Here is a 13254-nt window from a genome sequence, read left to right as displayed (position 1 = left end):
CACTCCATTCCATGCAGCTGATTTATATTGACAGACACATAAGTGTCTCCTGGGATTCCTTCTCCCCTGAGGTTCCCCTACTCTTTTCCTCCTCTTAATAGCAACCCCTGAAAAGAATCATTGTGAGTTCCCCTGCAAGCAGATCTTTCAGTTATCATCCAATGAAGCTTTCTTGTACTAGTGCCACCTGGTGCTTATCTCTTTCTTTGCTTAGTCAACAAGTCCTTCAAACCTCCCACAGTATGCAATGTAAACATAGTGCATTTATATATAAAAAATTGTATATAATTTTGCTTGAATATATTTGAGTATAAAACTCATAAAATAGCTTATATTTATCAGTTTGGATATATGCATGTTTAAATATATATATATATATATATATATATATATATATATATATATATATATATATATATATATAGTAGTGCTGCCCACACAACTCAACTTTATCTTCCCTGAGGAAATTATGAAAACAGTTTCATTCTTTTCTTGTATGTATTCTTTTTTTTTTATTGGTCGTTCATAACATTACATAGTTCTTAATACATCATATTACACGGTTTGATTCAAGTGGGTTATGAACTCCCGCTTTTACCCGGTATACAGATTGCTGTATCACATCAGTTACCCTTCCATTGATTGACATATTGCCTTTCTAGTGTCTGATGTATTGTGCTGTCTGTCCTATTCTCCACTATCCCCCCTCCCCTCCCCTCCCCTCCCCTTTTCTATCTCTACCCCTTCTACTATAAATCATTTCTTCCATTTGTATTATCTTGTCTTACCCCTCCTTTCCTCTTATATGTCATTTTGTATAACCCTGAGGATCACCTTCCATTTCCATGTGATTCCCCTTCTCACTCCCTTTCCCTCCCACCTCTCATCCCTGTTTAATGTAAATCTTCTTCTCAAGCTCTTCATCCCTACCCTGTCCTTGTTTACTCCCCTTATATCAAAGGAGTCATTTGGTATTTGTTTTTTAATGATTGACTAGCTTCACTTAGCATAATCTGCTCTAATGCCATCCATTTCCCTCCAAATTCTATGATTTTGTCATTTTTTAATGCAGAGTAATACTCCATAGTGTATAAATGCCACATTTTTTTAATCCATTCATCTATTGAAGGGCATCTAGGCTGGTTCCACAGTCTTGCTATCATGAATTGAGCTGCTATGAACATCGATGTAGCAGTGTCCCTGTAGCATGCTCTTATTAGGTCTTTAGGGAATAGACCGAGAAGGGGAATAGCTGGGTCAAATGGTGGTTCCATTCCCAGCTTTCCAAGAAATCTCCATACTGCTTTCCAAATTGGCTGCACCAATTTGCAGTCCCACCAGCAATGAACAAGAGTGCCCTTTTCCCCGCATCCTCTCCAGCACTTATTGTTGTTTGACTTCCTAATGGCTGCCAATCTTACTGGAGTGAGATGGTATCTTAGGGTAGTTTTGATTTGCATTTCTCTGACTGCTAGTGATGGTGAGCATTTTTTCATGTACTTGTTGATTGATTGTATGTCCTCCTCTGAAAAGTGTCTGTTCAGGTCCTTGGCCCATTTTTTGATTGGGTTATTTGTTATCTTATTGTCTAATTTTTTGAGTTCTTTGTATATTCTGGTTATTAGGGCTCTATCTGAATGTGTGGAGTAAAGATTTGTTCCCAGGATGTAGGCTCCCTGTTTATCTCTCATATTGTTTCTTTTGCTGAGAAAAAACTTTTTAGTTTGAGTAAGTCCCATTTGTTGATTCTAGTTGTTAACTCTAGCGCTATGGGTGTCCTATTGAGGAATTTGGAGCCCGATCCCACAGCGTGTAGATCATAACCAACTTTTTCTTCTATCAGATGCCGTGTCTCTGATTTAATATCAAGCTCCTTGATCCATTTTGAGTTAACTTTTGTGCATGGCGAGAGATAGGGATTCAGATTCATTTTGATGCAGATGGATTTCCAGTTTTCCCAGCACCATTTGTTGAAGATGCTATCCTTCCTCCATTGCATGCTTTTAGCCCCTTTATCAAATATAAGATAGTTGTAGTTTTGTGGATTGGTTGCTGTGTCCTCTATTCTGTACCACTGGTCCACCCGCCTGTTTTGGTACCAGTACCATGCTGTTTTTGTTACTATTGCTCTGTAGTATAGTTTGAAGTCTGGTATTGCTATACCGCCTGATTCACACTTCCTGCTTAGCATTGTTTTTGCTATTCTGGGTGTTTTATTATTCCATATGAATTTCATGATTCTTTTATCTATTTCTACAAGATATGCTGTTGGGATTTTGATTGGCATTGCATTGAACTTATAGAGAACTTTTGGTAATATTGCCATTTTGATGATGTTAGTTCTGCCTATCCATGAGCAGGGTATATTTTTCCATCTTCTAAGGTCTTCTTCTATGTCTTTCTTTAGGGTTCTGTAATTTTCATTGTATAAATCTTTCACCTCTTTTGTTAGGTTGATTCCCAAGTATTTTATTTTTTGGGGGGATATTGTGAATGGAGTAGTTGTCCTCATTTCCGTTTCAGAGGATTTGTCGCTGATATACAGGAATGCCTTTGATTTATGCGTGTTGATCTTATATCCTGCCACTTTGCTGAATTCATTTATTAGCTCTAATAGTGCCATTTTTTCTTTTCTTTATTAACAGAGGATATGTGTAAGAATAATTGGTTATTTTTCATGAATTATTTTAAAAACATAGTTGGAGAATTCCTCATGTTTGTGTTCTTGCTTAAGGTATTATTTAGGTAACATTGATTTCTAAAAGTAGGTATTTTTCTACATTATCCTCTGAAAAAATATTTACTGAACAATTTATTAGATAATAGGATTGACCTGGGGTGCTGTAGCTTTCTATTCATTTCTCTATCAGAACACTGACTTTTGTCTTTGGTTTCCTGGCTATGTTCTTTTTGCCATTATCGATGTTCTCTGCTAGGCAGAATCTTTTATGTATGATGATAAACAGGGGAACATTTTATTCTACATCCTATGGCAAAATAAGAAAATAAGAAAGTTCCCGGAAAATAAGAAAATAAGAAAGTTCCCGGAAAAACAATAGACTCAGTAATGAAGTTATAACTCTTTCTCATTGTGAAATAAATCTCAGTGATGCTTTCCAGTCATATACAATATTTAGTACATCATAAGTCATATGTAATAATTGCAACAGATATAAAAATGTATTATAATATGATCAAATATGTGATAAATACCCCAAAGTTGTTTTTCTTTTTTCAATCTTTTATATTACTTATTTTCTTAAATTTTTTATTAAGTTATTCTAGAAAAGTATGTTCAGGACAGTGCACAATAATTCATAAAAAACATGGTATGGCTATCTCGCCATTAAGCAAAGAAAAAAAATAAAAATAATTTACTGCTTAAATTACTGTATAATTCACTTTCATTAAGTCAGGAAAATCATTAAATAAAAGGTAATTTCTACCTACTCACATCTCACAAAATTCAGTGAATACCTACTCTATGTTTGGGATTGCTATGTTGACAGTAGAGAATTAGTTAGAAAGATTTATTCTTTGCAAAATGAAATATATCTTTAAAAAATCCCAGAAATTGTGATTAGTGCTGAATGGACAAAGAACATCTTAGAACAGGTTGAAAGGCAGAAATCTCAATTAAGGGGACATTTGATCAGATATTAAAAAAAGATGAAAGATATTCAAAAATTTGATCAAACAACATCCTAGGTGAAGAAACTCTGACTTAAATAAGGTGGTTGCTTCTTGCTTAACACCAGGATTTGTGGTCTAGAACTTATTTGGGGCTCTATCATCTTAAGTAACAGTCTTCTAAGGGTTGTTTCAGTCATTTCATGACTACTATGGAGTGTAAAAGAGAGCACAGGACAGCAGACTTCATGAAATGGAAGACATGAAAGCACTATATATTATCTCTGTCCTCTTTATACTGGTCTGAATTTGGTCACAACTCAATAAGAGGCTGAAAATGCAGTTCATAACTTCCAGGAATATTATCATCTACAATTCAGTGGTTATATTACAGGTAGCAAGAAGAGAAGGATGGATACTGAGATACTGTTATCAGTCTCTGCACAGGCTCCATATTGAATACAAAATTGCATTGTTATGGAATATGAAAAAGGCCAGAGGAGTTGAAACAGTCAATCTTAAAAGAATAGTCAAGATTGGTGAGCTGGACAGAGTATAGATAATTTAGAGCAATGTAAGCTGTGATAAGAAACATGATTTTTATTCAAAGGCAAAACATAAGTAATTGAAGATTTAAGCATGAGAGGGGCAGATGTCATTTATCATTTAAAAATACCCAGTTAGCTTTGCATAAGGAATAGATTACTGGTGTAAATGAATAGATGGAACAAATAGCAGCTATAATGTTCAGCCAGACTTCCAGAACAAAAATGATGATGGTGCCTGTGAGAATTGCTATGATTCTATTTCCTTTTGGAGATAGGGTTGACAGTTTTTCCTAATGAACTGGATTTAGAGAATGATGGCAAGAAGAGGAATCAAAAAGGTCATATTTGATTTTTTTTTTTGCAAGAAACCCAGACATGGTGATGATACTGATATGGAGAATATTGCCATTTAAACCTCTTTTTTTTCTTTTCCTTTTTCTATTGAAAGACACATCCTGGACAAAATATTTTATTTCCAGTATTTAAAAATATTTTTATTTTTTTTTCTTTTTAGTTATACAGGACAAATAGAGAATATAATCTGACATATTTATACAAATACAGAGTATATCTTATTCTAATTAGGATCCCAGTCTTGTAGTTGTACATGATATATAGATTCACTGTGGTGTATTTTTATATATACATAGGAAATTAAGTCAGATTCATTCTACTATCTATCCTATTTCCTGTCCTCCCTCCCTTTTATTCATTCCCCTTTGTCTAATCTGCTGAATTTCTATTCTCACCTCCCCCTTGTTTTGTGTTAGCATCCACATACTAGAGAGAACATTCAAGAACCTGAAGAGAGAGCCTACAGAATGGGAGAAAATATTTCCCACCTACAGCTCGGATAGAGCATTAATTTTCAGAATCAAAAAACTTAAGACCAAAAAAAAAATAATAGTAATCCAATCAATAAATGGGCAAAGGAACTGAACAGGAACTTTACAGAGGAAGAAATATGAATGGTCAACCAATACATGAAAAACTGTTCAACATCTCTAGCAATTAGAAAAATGCAGAATAAAACCAGTGAGATTTTATTTCACTCCATTCAGAATGGCAACAATCAGGAGTGCAAGTAAAGATAAATGTTGGCCAGGATGTGGGGAAAAGGGTCCACTTATATATTGCTGGTAGGACTGCAAATTGGTGCAACTACTTTGCAAAGCAGTCTGGAGATTCCTCAGAAAAGTTGGAATGGAACCCCCATTTTATCTAGATATTCCATTCCTCCGTTTATAACCAAATATCCAAATAACTTAAAATTAGCATACTACAGTGATGCAGCCACATCAATGTTTACAGCAACTGAATAGTAAGATATGTAGGTGCCCTACAACAGATGAATGGATAAAGAAAATGGTATATATACACAATGGAATATTACTCAGCCATAAAAGAATGATTTATGACATTTTCTGGAAAAATGGATGGATCTGAAGACTATTATGCTAAGCAAAATGAAACTGTTTTATTGAAGCATGACCACAGTGAGGAAATCAGGTTTTGTTTTGAGCATGTTGAGTTCAGTATACGTATTAGACATGCAAGTAGAATTGTCAATAACAGATAAAGGATCTAGAACCCATACAAGATGTATCTGTAAGTCCTCAGCATATGAATTATATACTGTCACCGCGATGTGCACTAGTACTCCAAGCTCAAGTGATGGGCGAATTGGAAAAATAACAAATTATTTGAAATAAAGACAAAGACTCGATTACAGATGAAAAGCAGGATTCCGTGGGTAAATCAGTTCTGGTGGGGTCTGATCCAACAATAAGTGAGACTCCTGTGTTATTATATAAGTTTTAGATATCAAAGAGATTCTTGAGGAAAGTTGTGAGCATAACAGCTTAGTTGGAGCTTATCAGTTCACACCCATCTCTTCTATTGCTGGGCAGCTAGGATTTGAATTCAAGGCATTTAAATTACTAAATTCCATGACAAGCATAAAATTCTCCCTATTCATAGGAGTCACCTACAAATAGGCATTTCCTTTGGCATTCTCATATCAGAAGGATTCCCAGAAGTGGCATTTCATTGTCTAGGTTTACATATTTTAAATCAATGATTCATTCACAGCTCCTGACAATATACAAAGAAAGAGAATACAGAAAAGAAGAGACCTTAGACAACACCATAAGGAAATCTGAAACTAGGATGGGGTCTTCAGTGTTACCTCAATTAAGGTGATAGGGCCATTCTTTTCCCTCTTAACCAACATTGATCAGATATTTGCTTACAGGCTGGCCTCAGAGAGTTAACATAAACTTAGGCAAAACACTTGTTCTTAGGCTAGGAAAAGTCCATGAAGGGACTCATCTGTGGAGACTTAAGGAGTAATTATACCCAGTATATGGTAGAATGAGTTTCTTCCTTCTGAAGAGGAAGCAGGTGATAGTTTTAGACTCAGATATGAACACCCAATTCTCCCTTCAAGGAAGTAACTGTTGCTTCAATTGCTAGGAATGTTTTTGAGAGACAGACAGACAACCAAAGCTTCTAGCATCAGCAGAGATTAACTCTCGGCTTCATGAAGTTTTATCACATCAATTCACACTATTCTAGAGATACTCAGATCCAATAATTGAATGAAGTGGGAGCATAAAGTCAGTATTTCTAGGAAAAGATGGGTCATTTCAGCTCTGTTCTGCTTGTGCAGTGAGGGAGGCTGTCAGCCTGTCCTTTCTCCTGTATATGTTGATTGAAAGGCCTCCCCATGGAAAACACCCTTTCCTTAAATATTCGTATCAGATCTGCTTCCTGAAAAAAAAGCACATAAATTGGTATTAGAAGTTATCTAAAAGCATCAGCCATAAACCGAAGTTTTGGACTGGTATCACTAACTATTTGGGTAGCAACAAAGATGCCCTCATGCTGTGGAAGAAGCACACGTCCTCTCTGAGAGGAGGTAGTAAAACAACCGTTATTAAAAATGTTGAATCATAATATTTTGCTATGTTGGTTTACTAGTCGGTGCACCATATCAAGCATTTGAAAATTAGTGTTTAAAGAGTAACTATGACTGACACCTGTGGTGGACAGGCTCTTGGAGTGGCTGCCATTAACCCCACATCCTATTCTTTACAATGTTGTTATTGTCTTCCCTTGCTTCAATTCAATAGATTATAGCAAACACAGTAGACAATGGTATGTATATGATCCTCTGTATGTTATAATGAAATATGTTACAAAAGACTGTGGCTCCCAGATTTCTAGAGTCTCTTTTGTGTAAGGAAGCAATTAAATACATTGTCAACTTTCAAACATCAAGGCCACTCTATGAATGGGAACATTATCTCTGCTAGGGACAATAAAATATTAAAAAATCTTAGTACTAAAAAAAATAAAATAAAGTAAAATGAATGGTATTAACAGGGAAACAAATTCTACCTCAGTCGAGCCTCCAGGTGAGATTGTGGACTAGCCCCTATCTTGAAATACTCTAAGCAGAGGAACCAGTTAAGTGATACTTGGAATTCAGAACTCACAGAAACTGTAGAGACAAGAACATTGTCTTAAACTGCACGTCAAATCTGTGGTAATACAGCAATAGGAAATCAATAATACAGACCACCATATCAAGAAGCTATAGATAGACTAGATTAGCAAGCTGAAATAGCTAGTATAGATCAGATTTGGAAGTCCACTGTGAAAGCTAAATTGTCATATTAGGCTGCATGTAAAGAACATGCCATGTCTTCCAAGAAGAGGGCGGAGAAAACTGAGTATGAGGACCATCATCAGAAAAGTAGGGCTCTGAGGAAGGTTTAAATCCTAACCAAGGAAGATTCACTAAGCCAAAGTCAGAGCTTTTAATTGTAAAGAATGAATCCCTCATATGTGGAAGAAAATATCTGGGTTCATGACACTAAATTTTAAAATTTGTATATTTCTTCTAAATCTTTGAATCTGGCAAACAAAGTGATCACTCCCTATTCAGAAGCAGAATATCTATTAAGTGAATGTAAGAGTAAATAATTTGAAGTACTGCCCCAAGATTGAAGTTTTAGTACTCGACAATAAATTTAGATCATTGGTGATCTAAACTTCTGCCAGCCTGGCTCCTTGAAACATGCACACTTTCTTTTTACTTTACCTTTTCACCCTTTCCTCTAAAACAAACCTTAATTGTTATTATTTTATTTTATACTGGAAATAAAATATGCATATTTAATTTATTTAATTTAACAAAGTATAAGTGCATTATAAAAAAAGTTTACGAACTTCAGTCATTTTCTTCCAAGCTGTGTTATTATTTTCTATTATTTATTAAACCACAAATTACAGAATTTTTTTGCTTTTGTTTTAGACTGGTAATACTGTTTTGTTGTTGTTGTTTTTCTTTTCTTCTTCTTCTTTTTTTTTTAGTTAAAGATGAACACAATGCTTTTATTTTATTTATTTTTATGTGGTGCTGAGGATCCAACACAGTGCAAGGCATATGCTCTCTACCACTGAGCCACAAATCCAACCCTAGACTAGTAATACTTGTCCGCCTCTCTGGGGACTTTCCATTTTCCACTCCTTCCTACTTGAAATGAATATTTTTCTATAATTGCTAGTTCATTCTTTATAAGTGCTTGTTTGAAAACATCATTATTCAGTAATTTCTTAAAAATAATTTCATTGGAAGCTCAGTTTTATGTTGATTTTTTTCAACATTCTGAAGATATTATTTCAGTCCTCTATATTCTATTTTCTTCTGAGGTGTCCCTGGTAGGCAAATTATTACCATTATTAGGTCCTCTACATTTTTTCTTTGATTCTTTGACGTTCTTCTCATTTTGCTTTTTACTCATGATATTGAGCTGTGTGTCTGTCCCTTAGTCTCTCTCTCCTTTTCTCTATACCTCCCCTCCATTATAAATTTTCTAACTTAAATGATTCCCTTTGTTCATCAATCTTGTCATATTTTAGGCCTTGAATGTTAAAACTTTCTCCCTATCGTCCTTGTCCCATATTCACATCTCCATTCTCTCCTTTGGTTTATTCATTTGTAACTTCCACCATTTTATGTCTCTTAGTATATTTTCTATATATTTTTTCTCTATGAATATCAATCTGCTTATTATTAAACTCTATATTCCAGTTCAATTAATCTCTTATGCTTAATATATTTAATGCATATTTATTTTTGACTATTTTGGAGCAGAAAATAGGTTTTTATTTAAAACTTTAGGTTTTAATTCCTATGAATTAATATTTATTACATTAAAATTCATTTGATCATTTTCTATATAATTTAACTTATTTTTAGTTATTTTATTTTATGTTATATCTGTTAATATCAATACATAGGATTTTGTAAAGCAGTTTTTGTTTGTTTTTCTTATGAATTTTGCACGTAGAAGTTTTCTTATTTGCTTCATGAATTGTGATTTTGAAATCATGTTTCTTAGAACTTTTTTTAAAGATACTCATGGGACATTATTTCTTTTTCACTCCAGTAAGATTTAAGATTCAAAATGCAAATATCACCACTGATAGTACATTTTTAATTTTTTATTGTTTATTATCTGATTTTTTAATAGTTAAGTTGGTAAATTATTTCAGTCAAGAGGTCTCTAATCTAGAGTCCATGATGTCCCCAGTCTCCCAGTTATTCTTTGAGATTGTCATAAGACTCCATTTTAAGGCTTCTTCCACTTTTAACTTCTATTCTTTATAGGATGTAATTTAACCCAAACTTTAAACTGCAAATATTTAGCAAGATATAACTCAGGAAATATTGACCTTAGTTATCATAAGCATTTTTATTTGTTTCTAAACTCTGGAGATATTCAATTTTTTCCACAAGGAAAAATACCCATGAATAAATACAATGCATCCATTTTAATTTTTTTAATCCAAACATTTTAGGTATACTTTACTAAAGGATTTATTTTCTTAAATTTGGTTCTCCATACTAGGATAACATAATTCCTTAACCTATTTCTATTGTTTGTCAGTAGCTGTATATTTAGTATTTAATGTAGGGTTTTATCAGGTTCTTTGTTGTCATGAATGCTTCCTTGAACATGTGTATAATATTCTAAATACCACAGGATTTCTGGGTAATTTTGAATGCCATAATTTCCCAAAGAAACCATCTCCCTAGGTTTTTTTCTCCGAGTTTTTAGGCAGTCTATCACATGTCTCCACTATGTTCTTTGACTCCAGGCAGCTGTGGACTTTTCTTCACTTTACCATGTTTTCAGGTGATACTGCTTCACTCCCTTGAAGAGTTCTGAGGTAGTTACAACAGAGAGAAGCACCAGTCCTTTATGTAAATCCACACAAATTTGAATGGACAAACACAAAAATCTTGTGAATAATGTCTGTTCTGCTCCTTCTGAAACCTGAAAGAATTCCACTTTGGGAATCCAAGCTGGTCTTCCTGACCATTCCTGAGCCTGGGAGCGAGTGCAGGTGAACCAAAGATGAATAAAAGTTTTCCTGTCTTTTTAAAGTTCTCTTTTTATTGATTTGGTGTGTGTTTCATTACTATAAACCTTTGTCCACTCTCCAAAATTCTGACAGTTTCTGTTTGCTTTTCAATGTTTCTCTGGAGGAGCAGGAATTTGGTGTTTTCTGATCCACCATTCTTCAGACCTAAACAGCTTTTCAAATCGGTGAACAAAATTGTTTGTTTTTTGCCTGCATCAATTAAAGCTATCAGGGTTAATGCTCTCTCCACCTGCTGTAGCAATTTTCTCACCACTTTTTCAAGCTCTGCTGGTTGCTCATTATTTACTCTTTACTAATAGTTTTCTGTTTAATTTTGTTTTGTTTTGCTTTTTAAAATACCGGCCAAGCCTCAAAAGTAATTTCACATATTTTGTGTTTTTCTATGGCAGCATCCTAATTATGGTACCATTTATTTCTTTAAGCATTTGCTAAAAGAAGCTATTACCCCCACCCCCAAATTAGAAACTTAAAAGTAAAAAACATTTGCTTAGTGATAATGCTCTTTGGTCTTGGCTGGACTCCCCTATTACTTTATAGTAGATGCAATATCCAGTGGGTTTGAATGGTTTGTAATAGCAGAGTTTGTTAACAGTTTCTTATCATTCTCATAGGCTTTTAAGTGTTTGATCATGTGTCTGGTGTGTTCCTAGAATTTATTAGAATCTCCAAGTCTACTTTCATTCTGAATTTGTAATACATGCAATGCCACTTTTTTATTCTTTTTTTATTGATGTTAAAACAATATTCAATTGGCATTTAAATATTGCATATTTAAGGTGTACATTGTGATGACTGGATATATGTAAACATTGTATAATGATTATCAAAATCAAATTAACATATTTATCACCACCCATACTGTATGTTAGGCAAGAGCACTGGTTTATCTCGTAACAGAAAGTATATACTCTTGACCAAAAACTCCCATTCCTGCCCCTTAACTCCCAGAGATCTATTTTGTATTTTCTTTAAATAATTTTGTATGCTACATATAAAACTCTTAGTTTCTCTATTTTTGGTAACTACCACTACTTCATTTTTAATTTTAGGGATTATTCTGTTAGTAATTCATGGTTTCATTTTCTTTACTCTAAATGTATTTTTCTCCCAAGATTTTTAAATTGCCTTGATTTGATAATTAGCCTTCATAATTTTAATAGAAACTATATCAAATGCAAGAGACACTGTGTCATATTTTCATATTTTCGATATTTCAGTAATGTTATTATACATAAATAGAAAGGCTGACATGAATCTACCTAAATTGAAAACTCTAATATAGTCTTAAAATCTTAAAAGCCATGTTTCTATTAGCATGCTTTTCTGCCAAAATTTCTTTTGCTCCATTGTTAGGAGTAATAATCTCATCAGTTCTTCTATCCTTTTCCCTTTATTTCTCTACATATCAACAAATTGACTTATTGTATAACTATAGGGTTATTTCATTGGTTTAGTAATTATTTTGAAATTGTTTATGAAATTTTGTATATGTAAATGTTTGTACACTAGGTTGTGCTATAAATAATGGTCCAAAGATATTGAATTAAAAAGCTAATTGTTCTTACAGGTTTGACGTTTTGATGTAAAGTATGATATTTTGTACTGAAGATACTTTCTCCAACAATGACATTTTTAAAAAAATGTTAGGCAAATGGACATAGGAAATGTTTATGACTATTTAGTTATATCCATAGTGGTTTGTGAAACTTTTTATCAAAAAAGTGTTAAAACTATATTGCATTTTCTGCTCATCCATGACAATAGTCTTAGGATACAACATAATCTCTTTTAATCATTTACTGTAAATATAAAAAATGAAGTCTAAATGTAATTTCCCTATTCCATCAAATCCTAGGGAAAAAAGTGCTAGAGTCTTTTACTTGGTTGAATTATTTATGACTTCACACATTTTGCTGATTTAAATAGTACAAGAATCTAAATAGAAAAATTAAAATTAATTGTTAATTCTTTACTTTCCATTTATAAATCATTTTTCAAAGAATAAACTTTTCAAACTTAATCAACATTCAGTGGAACTCTATATGAAAAAAGGAAGTATATTCTTATGTGAAGAAGAATATTTAGGATTGTGGATTGTTGTGCTTTAGGTTTTTTTAAAGCAAATATAAAATATGAGGTAAAATAATGTTTAATTATTACTTTAAATTAATTTCCCATAAAGTAAATATAGTGAAAAATTGAAAAATAATATAGAAAAGTGAAGTGACACAAATAACAAAGTATTTAAATTACTTAAAGTAATTTTTTCCTTCTGGTAATCCCAGTACAAGATACATGATGCTTGTTGTAGTCTATATAAGGTTTATGTGGTTATGATAATGTGATTCTTTATAATTTTTATGTCTCTTTTTATGAAATATTATAATTAAAACTGTTTAACATTATATATATAAAAGCAAACACAAATATATTGCCAGCTACAAAATATTTAGCCAATTTTTACTCCATATTTTTGTTCTCTTTTATAAGAAGTAATTAGTCTTTAGTTAATGATATGGATATTCTATAACTTAATTTAAAATGGTGATATTATTATATCTGAGCTCTTATTAGCCCTATCTTTTATTTGCACATTCCTTTCTGCACGTCTTCTGGA

This window comes from Urocitellus parryii, chromosome 2 (genome assembly GCF_045843805.1).
Source record: "Urocitellus parryii isolate mUroPar1 chromosome 2, mUroPar1.hap1, whole genome shotgun sequence".
NCBI lineage: Eukaryota > Metazoa > Chordata > Mammalia > Rodentia > Sciuridae > Urocitellus > Urocitellus parryii.
Note: the sequence above shows the minus strand (reverse complement) of the source record.